Source organism: Gavialis gangeticus, unplaced genomic scaffold (assembly GCF_001723915.1).
Source record: "Gavialis gangeticus isolate Ggan-Ray unplaced genomic scaffold, GavGan_comp1, whole genome shotgun sequence".
Lineage (NCBI taxonomy): Eukaryota > Metazoa > Chordata > Crocodylia > Gavialidae > Gavialis > Gavialis gangeticus.
The window spans coordinates 172,279,654-172,292,253 of record NW_017729032.1 but is presented as its reverse complement, the minus strand read 5'-3'; the positions used below and the strand labels follow the sequence as shown (position 1 = coordinate 172,292,253).

The 12,600-nt window shown below is 37.7% G+C and overlaps 1 long non-coding RNA gene across 1 annotated transcript in view; it reads right to left on the bottom strand.

The window, feature by feature from the left end:
- The window catches only part of LOC109302416, a 34,410-nt gene extending 31,548 nt beyond the window's left edge, over positions 1 to 2,862 (bottom strand). The window contains exon 1 of the long non-coding RNA XR_002098754.1: positions 2,601 to 2,862. This is a non-coding gene — a long non-coding RNA (uncharacterized LOC109302416). The remainder of the gene's footprint in view (positions 1 to 2,600) is intronic.
- Between the last annotated feature and the right edge of the window lie 9,738 nt (positions 2,863 to 12,600).

The window sequence follows — 12,600 nt, the reverse complement described above, 5'->3', positions numbered from 1 at the left end:
GAATACCGAACCCACGAATAGTGAGGGTGTTCGGTAATTTGTTCTATCCAAAGTTTTTAATTAAATGCATTGAGAAAGATGTGGGCAAAAACTTACATAGTTCTTTTTCCAAGGGAAAAAATAATAACCTCAGACACTGGCTCTTAATTTATTTTGACTTCATTGTTCCCCTGTAGAGACTAAGTAGTATGGTACAATTTTATAAGTAATGCTATATTAAATGCAAGGATCTATGTTAAGGCTATAAAATTAAACACCAAAAATCAGGCCTTAAGAAAAACTGAAGTTTTGTGTTATAAACTTACCTGATCCATAGAGCTCATGCCCTACAGGTAAGGTACATGTTTAAAAATTCAAGCAGTATTTTAGCATACTGCTCAAACAATGTGCAACATGAATAAGCTACTGCCTACTGAAACCTTTACTTTCTGAAAACTTTACTTTCTCCTTTCTGTTTTTCTGAAAGGAGAAACTGAATGTTGCACATATGCAGTATTCCAAATTCAGGGTTTTAATATTGATTTTCTTTTGTCGTCTTTAAGATGGAGAACTAGCACTTCCAGTGCATGGATAATTAATGGGCCTAGTTCACTAACCACTTAGAAATAATGTGTTCCATGGATATAGCAATAATGAGAACGTATAAATATTTATTGAATCAAAAGAGATGGAAGCTCAAACTTAATCTACCCAAAATTCCTTTCTAAAAGAAGAGGAAGGTGCATATCTTTATTGTGACTTACATGTCAAATTGAAGTTGGAATATGGTAGACTTTTAGATTTTTTTAATATATCCAGTATTTCTATTAGTTCTGTTAGGTTATTTTCTTTCTTTTTTATTTTTTTTAACGGAATCATGCAGTGCATTTACAGGCTTAACCTCTGGAGTTTTCTATATAGCTTTTTTTTCCTTTGGCATTTCACAAGTAATATATGTTACTGATCTGCTTTGATTTCTTCAAGGTTTTTTTTGTTTGAGAAATGCTTATTGTTGCTATTCGTGGAGAGCTTTATACTTGTCTTCAGGACTGACTGCTGTACTGAAAAAACCTACAATGTGTTGAATTGTTGGCATAACAGAGAGGACCAGTCCTCAGAACCTGTTCAGGCACAGCTACTGATAGGCTGATGATTAAAAGTTGTAGATCCCAAGACCAAGGTTGAAATCCTGCCCCCAAGGAAGCTAACTGGAATTTTGCCATTGACTTCAAAGGAATCAGGTTTGCAAGACTGCAAGAGCAGCTAGCATATTAAAACGGTTGTATAATAGTGTACAACTGATTTTTGTAGGTCTCTTCAGGTTTAAACTGAAGGGGCCAAGTTTAGCCATTTTTTTTATATTGTTGAAGTGTGGACAGTTTAAATCTAAGGAGGAAATGTTTCTAAAAGTTATGAGCTAGAGAAGATCGGAGGTTGAATATTATTTGTAACCTAATATTAAATATGCACTAAAGCTATAGATATAGCACCTTTGTGGTCAATCAAATACAGAGTTCATTAATAACAGACAAAATCTGTATTCCTACTTGTGATTTTTAAGTGGGAGGATTAAGCTAGTTATTTGAATAGCAAAGGCACTTTACGATTTTTAAAAAAGGTTGCAAGCTGGCAATTCAGTCCTGGCAAAAGGCATTTATTCTTAAATTGTCATCTTCAACTTCAGCATTGAACATGGGAAAAATAGCAAGTTTTACTAGATTTCTCTTTCTGAGGCCCCCTCTACACATTACATGCATTACTCAATTAACTGGTTAATTGTGCAATTAACTTAGACCAGCTATACGTACATAGTAACTATCATGCCATAAAAAGGTCCAGCCAGGTTAAAGTGAGGGAATGAAAGTGAATCTCTCATACAAGAGAAAATAGTGAATAATTCATCTAACTTTTTAGAGCTGGAAAATGTGCAATAACTTTATAGCTGGTTGCTATCCAGCTTTAATTTGCATGTGTAGCAGGGTCTCCCCCTGTGGCTGGGAGCCAGGGATGGGGCTGATGGGGCTTCTAGCCTCAGGGGTATACCATGCTCAGTGAGGGCTGGATGTCCTGCAGCTGACAGGACTCTCAATCCCAGCAACACCCCACAGTTGGGGGACTCTTCGTCCTGGCAGTACACTACAGCTGCCAGGACTGAGAGCTGTAGGACTCTTGCTGAGCTATGGGACTCTCAACTGTAGGACTCTCCTGTCAGCTACAGGACTCGCAGCTTTTGGTGTCTGCTACTTCCTGGTGCAGAAAGAGCCCAGGATAGTGATCTTGGGCTCTGCCTCTACTAGCAATAAGGCAGGATAGTATCTGATGCTTGATCCCACAATCACGCCTCCTGCCATACATGTATGGTATGGCAGGAGACACAACTATGTGGATGGTGCAGCATTGGCTGCTATCATGCCTTTACCTGAATGTCTAGAGGGGCCCTGAGAGCAATCACTGAACCAAAGAAAAGTTAGCATATTTTATAAACAGGTTAAAGTGGGGGAATGAAAGTGAATTTCTCATACAAGAGAAAATAGTGAATAATTTATCTGTATTGGAGTGAACACATTTACTTAATTGACAATCAAGGAGAGGCAGAGTGATTCAACGGATTACTTACTGACCTTTGAGATCCTGCTCCAAGGCTATCCTTACCACAGTAAACAAAGTTCATTCTAACTGCAAATAGAGGCTAGCTAGAAGATGAGTAGCACGGTTGTCTCAGCTGAATGGCTCTACAGAAAACAGAGTAGCAGCATATCAAACAAACATTGCACAGGCTAATTAAATGCTAAGCTTTTTGTGTTGAGAAACCAAAGCACTGTACCCCAGGAAAAGCAGTATTATTGTTCTTTCATTAATCCCAGCTGGTTTTCAGACCAAACTTCCAATTCCCAAACTTTAAAATAAAATATTTATATGACTATGGGGAGAATTTCCCACATAAAATAGCCTTCTGTTTGTGGGCTTAAAAGACCTGTTATGCAGCTTATTAATAAACAACGTTCGTTTCAATGTAATTGGTATCTTTCTATAATCATCTGCAGACAATACATAATGATAGGCGAGTAAATTAAGACAGTAAATTCAGATTACTTTTCAAATGCATAAATTAATCAGATTACCTTTCAGGAGACTTTAAAAGTAGTAGTGTAAATTACTCTAAGAAATTAAAAAGAAGCTTTGTAATAAATATCTAAAACTGTTTATTTTAGCTATTTAGTGTATGGATACAGTAAAAATGAATTTGCTATGGCTTGAGAAAAATTGCTAGTTCCACTATTAGGTCTGTTTTAAGTAAAGAGAATAGTATATTTCACACTTGAAAAAGCTTTTAGACTCTGATCATTCTAGTACAGATTACTATGACAAACCTGAAATCTTGGGATTTAAAAGTAACTAATACTGAGAAAGCATGGAAATGAGGTGTATGTGTAAAGACTCTGGGATGGAAAGAGGATTTCAAGTAATAGGCAACAGTGGCTTTGGGTGGGGAGAGGGGTTGGGTGTTGGGCTTTGGATTTTGTGGAAGAAGAGTACTTACCATAAAAAGACAAAGTCACACCATACGAAAACAGCTGTTATCTCACTGTATTAGTCATCTCAGACTTTTATCATCCGCATATTTTTTTAGAAATGAATTGATTTGAATTGGCTTGTTTTAAGTTTAAAATTGATTTCTGTTCAGGGATTTGTCACGTCTTACTAACAGTGAGAGAATGCATGGTGGTGTAATGGAATCCAAATGTTTTATCATATCATGTGTTTGGCACGGTGAACTTACTCTTAAGTAGTAAAGCCACAAGTGAGTTATACAAGTCATCCCACATAAGTCCCATAAAGACTATTATACCACACCCCATGGGCATGTATTTTGCATTTGCCACATACTTTACAGAGAAACTAGTTTAGATATGTTTATAGAGTTTTTCACAATTTTTACTCGTATTGTTTTTCATATTTCTACTCATATGAAGCCATGTCCCTGTAGTATTTTAAGGACAAATGTTCATTATTTAGAGGAAGAGGAAAATTACAACTAACAAAATACTAAAACCATTAAAATGACTAAATGTAGCTATTCTGAACAGAACACAATAACACAGTGATTTTAAAGCCCTATTTTCATAATCACTTGGGAAGACAAGAAAAAATGCATAGTCTATGGGAAAGTGAGATGCCTAGCTTTCTGGTGATAACTTACATTTCTAACCTTAGAATTTACCAGATGAAGAACCCATTTCTTATACCAAACTGAATACCATTTGTTCTGACTGTAAACCTGTGTAACTTGGGGTTGACAGAATAAAATGTTGTGACTTCTCATAGTGGTGTACTGCACAGTCAGTGCCTCTCCCTTCCCAGCATGTCTCCCCTTTTTCTAGTTTTCACCCATTTCTTCTTTTTCTCCCTTTTTTTATTTCTTTCTTCCTTTTATCTTTTTATTTTCTCTCTGCCTCCATCACATCCTGGTGTCAAATATTTAGATAAGTGTTTAAGGAAGAGATGGGTCCAGTTCTGAATAGAATAAGGCTATACAACATTGAAGTTTTGTGCTTTTGTAATAAATTGACTGCCTGTTGAAGCTGCTCAGAAGTTTCAAATGTTAGAAATACTCATGGCAGAAATGGATTAGTGGGCAGAGTGTAAGAGGAGCCAGTGATGCACAAAAAACTCAGATGTCACAGTTCAGCACATAAATACTATCTCCCATATGGGCATGCATCCTCTCGGCATGCCCCTTCTCTTTGTGCTGGGTATAAAAATAGATATGTTTGCAAAGCATCCCAAGATATGAGAGCTTCTTCATAGACCTAAAAGACAGAGCTCTGTCCTAGAAAAGATTAAATATATAAAATACAAACACAGGAATTGGCAAAAAGTTACAATGAGCTTTATTCCAATATTGTCTAGCTAATGTCGATACCAATATCTTAGTCTAAGGGTTTTAACCTTTCGTTAAAGGTTCAGATTATGTTAATTTTGTTTGTTTGCTTGTTTGTTTTTCTTAATCATTAATGTTGGAGTTATTTTAGTACTGCTGTATGTTGTGTGTATATGCTTAAACAAGTTCCATCTGTGTACTTTGTTTCTCCCATCAGTAATATAGTATGAATAGGTTGCTGTGACACTGTTGCTCCATTCCTGCCAATTGGCACTATTGTAAGTCTAATAAATTCAAGTTTAAATGAATAGATGTTTTGCTATGATTTAAATTCATCTGTCTTATGCTTTATAGGACTTTGCTCACAAACTCACTACACTGAAACTGGTGTTTGTGGAGTTAACTAAGTTAAACCTATTCCCAGTTAGACTCTTTCACCAGGAATGCAATTCGTGTTTACCTATATAAGGAAACCTGTTAGACTTAAATGAGCTTGGCTGGTTTTTAGTCTGACTGAGAGAGACAAGTAAGCACACACCCTGGAGAGTGGGAGTGATCAGAGGGCTGGACAGCACAGCTTCCTGAATCACTGACTACAGTTCAGTTGATCTTGAGAAAAACAGCACAAGCCAGGCAACAAAGCACCCAACTTGGAGGAACTATCAACTTTTGTTAAATTCAGAACTTCAGGAAAAGAAGATTAACTGACAGTAAAAAATGGAGGAGCAGGTAGGTCTCGGCTTGCAGCCTGTAACTGGTATTGTTGCTAGAAGGAGAAAAGCAGAGTGCTACTACTAACTCCAGTCCTTATAACTGCTGTTCATTCTTAAAACAGCTTGCATAAGACAACTTGTGCCTTTGTGTACAGCAACATCTGCATGGACAATTATCTTAATGTATCTTACATTTCATGTGCTTATAATTTGAATACACCTTTCTTTACCAAGCTGATTATCAAACTTTCTTATCTCTGATGGAATACAGATGGGAACTAAAACTGAAAACAAGGCTAGGATACTTTGATTAATTGTCTGACTCTCTGCAAACCACAGAATAGATCATATCCAGCATGCATACATAGCAAGTCTTTTTTTTTAGGCTTAAAAGCTGCCTTCCTTTTTTCTTTAAAAAAGTGAAATGTCTTTTCATTACAGGCGTTCTAGTTTATTTCATTTTGTTTTCTATGAATGCAGCTAAATCAGCATAGTTGAAATGTTTCTGCTGACTGTATTTGGAAGATAGAGGTTCTTAAAATAAACTATGGGTTTTGGTCTGACAAATGTAAGCGAAAGTTGCCCTACAATAAAAATTGTCAAGGTTTAAAACAAGGGAACATTTACAAATCTTGTTGATATTTTTTACAATAAATTCAGAACAGAATCCAGGGAGAGGGGAAGAGAGACTTCTTTGAAGACCTCAATCACAATGCAATGAAAAAAAATCAGAATTTGAAAGAATCTACTTTGATAGATTTTTATTTGGCAGAATAGTACTATACAGCAAGTCAGGACAATCACTGAAAAGAGGAAGCTAGTTGCAGAACTTATTTCAAGTTCTATTGCACTGATGGTACAAGAGGTATGAATGAATGATACTTTAATTTACCCTTCCAAGTGGTATCTCCCAGAACAGAAAGCCATGTGCAGAAAACTTAGAAATGGGTACAGCATTTGTTTTTAAAATGATTTCATTTCTTCAAAATTAGTAGTTGACTATCATCACGTTGTTTTTCACCAAGTTTTGATTGTTAGACCCTATGCAGTGTGTGGGCTGTGTGTGCATGTGGGCTATGTGTGGCCAGGTACAGACATTCCACCTTTACTAGTGTAAGTGATCAGAAACTGGTCTATACCCACAACAGAACATAAATTCAGCCCACAAAACTGGTTTATACCCATAACGGAACAGAAGCTCGGCATCCAAAATCAGTCTATATCCATAACAGAACAGAAGTTTGGCATCCATAGACTGGTTTAAAAATGGCAGAACCTGATCTAGAATTTGTCCTTCCCTGCCACCAAAGGGTGAATATGTGTTCTGTTCACTACTGATCTAAACTATGCCACTTACAGAAAACAGCATAACTTAGATCGAATCAGCCTTAGGCTTTTTGAATGTCTACCTTGCTTGTGTGTTTGAATAATGTAGCACGGCCATCCCTCCTGAAGTCCAAGATAAGAAAATAAACTACAGTCAGAGTTCTGAAAATTTAGAAGATTTCTAAAAAGTTAATTGAAAAGAAATAAAAGAGAGCTTCCTTTTAAAAACGTTGCTAGATTTTATGAATGTATCTAGGGATAAGTAGGTGAATCGGAACCTTCTGTAACATGATCTTGGCTAAAAAAACAATTCAAGATAAGGTACTGGCAAGATTAAAATTCACCTATGTTCAGTTAGTGTCTTATTCATAAATGAAATTCATAGAATATTTCCAAAATTCTAACCTTGAAAATGTAAGAATACTTAATGTATCACTAAACATTTAGCATAAATGGGGGTTACCTACATGAAACAGCTATACTATATTGTTAGTACAGACAGTATCATTGGCGCTGCCAGGGAAGTAGATGGCAAGTTATTACACACTGGTCAACTGCAAAACATACTAAGTTCATCTTTCTAAAATATCATTGGCCTTGATGGAACTCATAAGCAGTAAAAAAATTGGGAGTGGTAGACCAGAAGCAAAGACTATAGAATTTTGCTCTGCTCCACAAACCATTTTGGCTGGCTTCAGTTTATAGTTTCCTGAGCAAGGCTGTATTATTGTACCAGTGGTAGGGGAACAGATGAGAGATTTTAGCAGTGGAATTTAGAAATAAAACACTAGCTTTAAAAGCAGGAAAAGATGCCCAGAATTCTTATTCTGGCCAGGAACAAATATTGTCCACAACAGTTTAATTCAGAATTATTGTTTTCTTGGTTTCTCACTGCCTTTTTTCTCCCCCCACACCCCCATAAGACAGGGAAGCATTATCTCAGATTTTACACATGAGAAGTGAAGCAAAGTAGATTGAATGATTTACCTGCACTTGCAAAAATGTCTATAGATGACATGGAAAATGAGCCCTAGTTTCTCCTGCCTTTCAGTTGAATGTGCTTTTGATAAGGTCACCCTTACTTAACTACCTCTATCCCTGTAAAATGGGTGCATTTTGTAGTACATGGGTAGATAAAGATGTTGCCAGTGAACACATTGAACGTGGGTAGCAGGGCGCTGGTATTCAGTATCAGGGCTCAGAAGGCCTTCTGTTCGTATGCATATACTTGTAGCTCCATCTTTAAGTGTCTAAACATGAAACAGGGCTGAAATGAAACAGAACAACTCTGATTTGACAGTCTGATTTTTAACACATGACTGAATTGAAATTTTTGTTTGCATTCCAGAGCTGAGAAGTCTTAAATTATTTATAGCTATTACTCTATAGCAACAACTTTGATTATTTGGTCCAAAATTCTTGTGTACATCTCTAAATGTAGCATTGCTGATGCATTGAATTCATGAGAACTCTTGCCCATTTGTGGTTTTTGTAAATAATGTGTTCACTTTTTGAGTGGAGGCCTCTGGCTGTATTTCAGAAAAAATGAACACAGTAGCTAATATTTTTCTCTCTAATACACAATTTTTAATGCTTCAGGATATATTAACATTTTTCCATAATCAACGAACTAGGGTGTTAGGTTGCTGGAAAAACAGATTTTCTTGATTGAACAGTTTTCAGAGCCATGACCTTGTTTACTTATTTTCATTTTTAAATTTTTTTCAGACACATAGGTTTGAGTGCTCCTGCCTGTTGACAAAGGAGGATGGGCACATCACATTTTCTTTTCATGTTGCTTATCACTTTTTCAATAAGAAAATACTGGGCTTTCAAAAGTGTAACTAGAGATCTTGCCATAACAGATGAGCAGGCTTTACTAATTGCATTCTGTCTGTAGGGTTTTGTTGAAGGTTTTACCATTCCATTATGCTATCATCTTCTGGTGTAAGCATTTTATATGGCATGTGTGATTTTAGTGCCCTTAAGTGACCTGAGTAAATTCCTTTTCCCCCTGAAGCATATGTCTAATGAAAAGAACCATCAGCATTTGCAGGGTTGCAGGCAACATCTCTAGGAATAGCTTGAAGAGAGACAGGTGTCAAGAAGGGTGGGGTCCAAATTAGTGGAATTTCATTTATAAACACCTCTGCAGATTGTGCTGTATTGCATGAGGCTGAAATGTTGCTAGGATTAATGACAATAAAAAAGTATAGACAGGGTGTATTAGCTCAGCTAAAGAAAAGATATTGTCTGTCCGAAGTTGACATTTATGGAATAAGAGTTTGTGAAAGAACACGTTTTGTTTAATTTTTTTTGTTGCTTTAGCTACCCTGGTTGCAAATGCCATGGTGCAGATGTGGTTAGAGATTAGGAAGTTAAAAATACAGTTCAAAGTCTAAACTACTTTTTCCTAGTACAACTGTTTTTTCTCATTCCATAAAGCCTCACTTGGCTAGTGTCATGGATGTGGTTATGATGGACAGGCTGAAGCCACAGCATAAGAATGAAACATTGTGTTCCCTATTGGTAACCCTACCCTAGCATTGCATTACCAGCTCCTGTGAGCATATATATGTTTTAGAGTCCTGAAAATGAAGAATGCAGAGAACTAGACAGTTTCAAGTTAGGGAAAAACTTTTCTTTTCCTTGATCAAGAGAAATAGAATTATCCAAGGATGAATCTTTGATGAGCTGTGCTCAGATGATACAAGAAATAAATGTCAAGCTAAGCAGAACTTTTCCTGTTGATAAAATCTGATGATTATTTTAGATTTATTCATCCCAACATTAAATTTGCTTGATCAAGGTATAAAAATATAAATAGTTATATTTAAAAGGTTTATAAAGCAAGAGGATTACAAACATAAACACGAAATCCTTAGGAGATAAAGATGTGAAACAACAATGCTATCATACATTCTGTTCTTTTTATCTGGCTTGGAAAGTTCAGAAAACTACTGGGCTGTAGATGTAGCCAGGGAGGCCTCTGTGCATCCTGTGTTCTCTGCCAAATATTCTGCTTTATGTACACTTGTCATGTTGATGTATTTGTTTCTGTATTTATCCCAAGCTATATTCCAGTAGTTCTCAACCTTTTTAGATTCAAGACACCTCTCAATAGATTCAAGGCAGTCCTTGTAAAATGTCAGCTTAGTTCTCCCTCAATTTTTGACTACTTAAAATAATAGTGCAATTCTCCTATTGCCAAAAAAGACCATAACAGGTCAGAACATTTTAGCACTATAGATTCCTATTTGAAATCTCTGGGTTTAGCTTATGAATCATGTTTGCACAACCGGGAGGGCTAACATTACGTGGAATCCAAAGGCACCCTTGGAAAGATCTCAAGACACCACAGGGTGCCAAGGCAACCAATCAGCTAATTATCAGTCTGAGTCTCGGGTTGGCACCAGAGCCAGTGAGACTCTGGTGAGGACCCAGGGCTAGAACTAACAACCAGCCAATTGCCAGTCTCAGCTCCAGGACTGCTGGAGCTGATTTGAGACTCTGGTACAGTCCTGGAGCTGGGACTATCAGTCAACTAATTGTGGATCCCAGCTATCAGGGTTGACAAAGGTGTCAGGCCTAGTCCGTGGAACCAAGAGCAAAGACTGGTGGGGTTGAACCATGGGCTGGGAGTGACCAAGGGCAATCCAAGTTCCAAACTGAGGAGTGGGGGCTGAAGCCCACAGTCCAAAACTGAACCAGAGGACTAACCTGTGATCAGAGGTCAGGAAACAAACTGCAGGCAAAGCAAAGTCCACACACTGAGCTGGAGGGTTAACCAGGAATCAGGGATTCAGGAGGAGCTACTAGGACAGGAGCTGTGCAAGGACTGGACTGGAGACCAGTAAGTTGTGAAGCAGGGCTCAGGTACTAGTTGAATTCCTTACAAGCAGCCCCAGAATCAGAGGGAAGGGGCTTGGACTCAGCTAACCCTGCTAGTGCATTAAGTACAGCTGACCAAATTACGTAGGCTGCAGGTCAGTAGCCTTATACTAGCCCAGGGACTGCACTAAGACTGCACTGGGGTGTCAGAAACCCCCATGCCCATGGTTATTTTTTTAAGGTTCCAGCATTCTTAGGCCCCAAGATTGGGGAAAGGTTCCCATGTCCTGTACTGGAGTTGCTTCCAAAGCCCTGTGCCCAGGGGTGTTAGAAAATCTTATGTGGCTGTACATGTGGTTTTTAAACATCTGATACATGGGGACCTCAGCATCAGGGAAATTCTCCCTGATGCCCGGGTCCCCAGAGCTGGGATGTGTCAATTACCTTGCTTCACAACCCCAAGAGGTGCAGGGCTAAGCAGTCAATCTGATGACCCAGATAATTAGTTTTCTTGGACTCAGCACCATGAAAACAGTGTGGTGCAGCCACGTGGCTGTCAGCTTGCCAGCACAGGAGAGTTGTCAACCAAGCCTTGCCATTCAGTTGGCATCAGTCTACATGGCAGGGGCCCTGCCACCTGTTTAATTTAAAGCACAATGGAGACCAGCCACAAGAGTATTACACATTTTAAAAAATATTTTTGTGGCTGGTTTCCCATTTTATCGCACCATTAATTGAACATGTGGCCAGGTTACTATGTAAGGCATAATTAACAGGTTAATTGACTCTTAAGAGAAACATATGCCAAGGCCTATAGGTCTAATTTAGAGTTTTGGAAAGCATACAACTTTGGGACCACGTACAAGGTTTAGAGTGCCTTCTGTTCCTACTGAAGGTGAGGAGTACTTTCCAGGATTAGAAGCTGATTTTGCCTGCCTGCTGTTAAGCAAAATCTTTTGTTTTTGATTTGTTACAAAGTTGGATAATAAGTGTATTTTTTATGCTAAAATTGTAAGCAACAGAGAAAACCAGCCTGTCTTGTTAACACAGAAGTTTCTTGGTAATAATTTATGGATGTAATTATTATAAATTCTTACTTTTTGGTAATTTTTGTGATCAACTCCTACTTTAGGTCATGATTCAACAAAACACTCAAACACATGCTTGAGGCTCAAGGACAACAAAAGAAAAGAAGTGCCAAGAAACTTCTGTGTCAACAGTGGTGAAGTCAATGAGACTTAAGTATATGTTGAACATTAAGCATGTTCTTAAGTTCTTGGCTGAATTCCTCAATCAGCAAAATCAGTGTGTTTTTTTTGCTCTCAGGCTTTTATAGTCTTTGCAAGCAGCTGGAAAACCAGGCTATTTGCTTACGCCTAAGCCAATTTTAACCCACAGTTTATTTTTAACCAGAAAAAACGCTTAGCACTTTAATTTTTCCCAACTTACATGCAAGACGTTTCTTTTGGTTTAGATTTTTCTATTTCCTGAATTCATACATGATGGTAGCCCTCGGTATCTCAGACTTCAAAGGAAAATTAACAGTAGGCAGTGTCTGTTATTAGATGTGATCTAGGTTCTTTAACACGCAGTTTTGCTTAATTTTATCTTTGGTTAAGTGTAAGAGAAGTTACATTCAAGAATATGAATGAAACCAGGCATCTGTGTCCATTGTAGTGAAAAGTTCCTGTCATGCTAACAGGACAAAAACAGTCTTGCTTTGTCATACCATAGGGGGAATAATTTTTTATGTCTCTAGAACAGTGACCTTCTATTCATATGCGTGCCCCTCACTGGTGCTAGGTTTCCTAGTTCTGGTTGGGGGCAGTCTGTTCTAGGAGAAATTTTTTGGCATGTGCTTAAATTTTT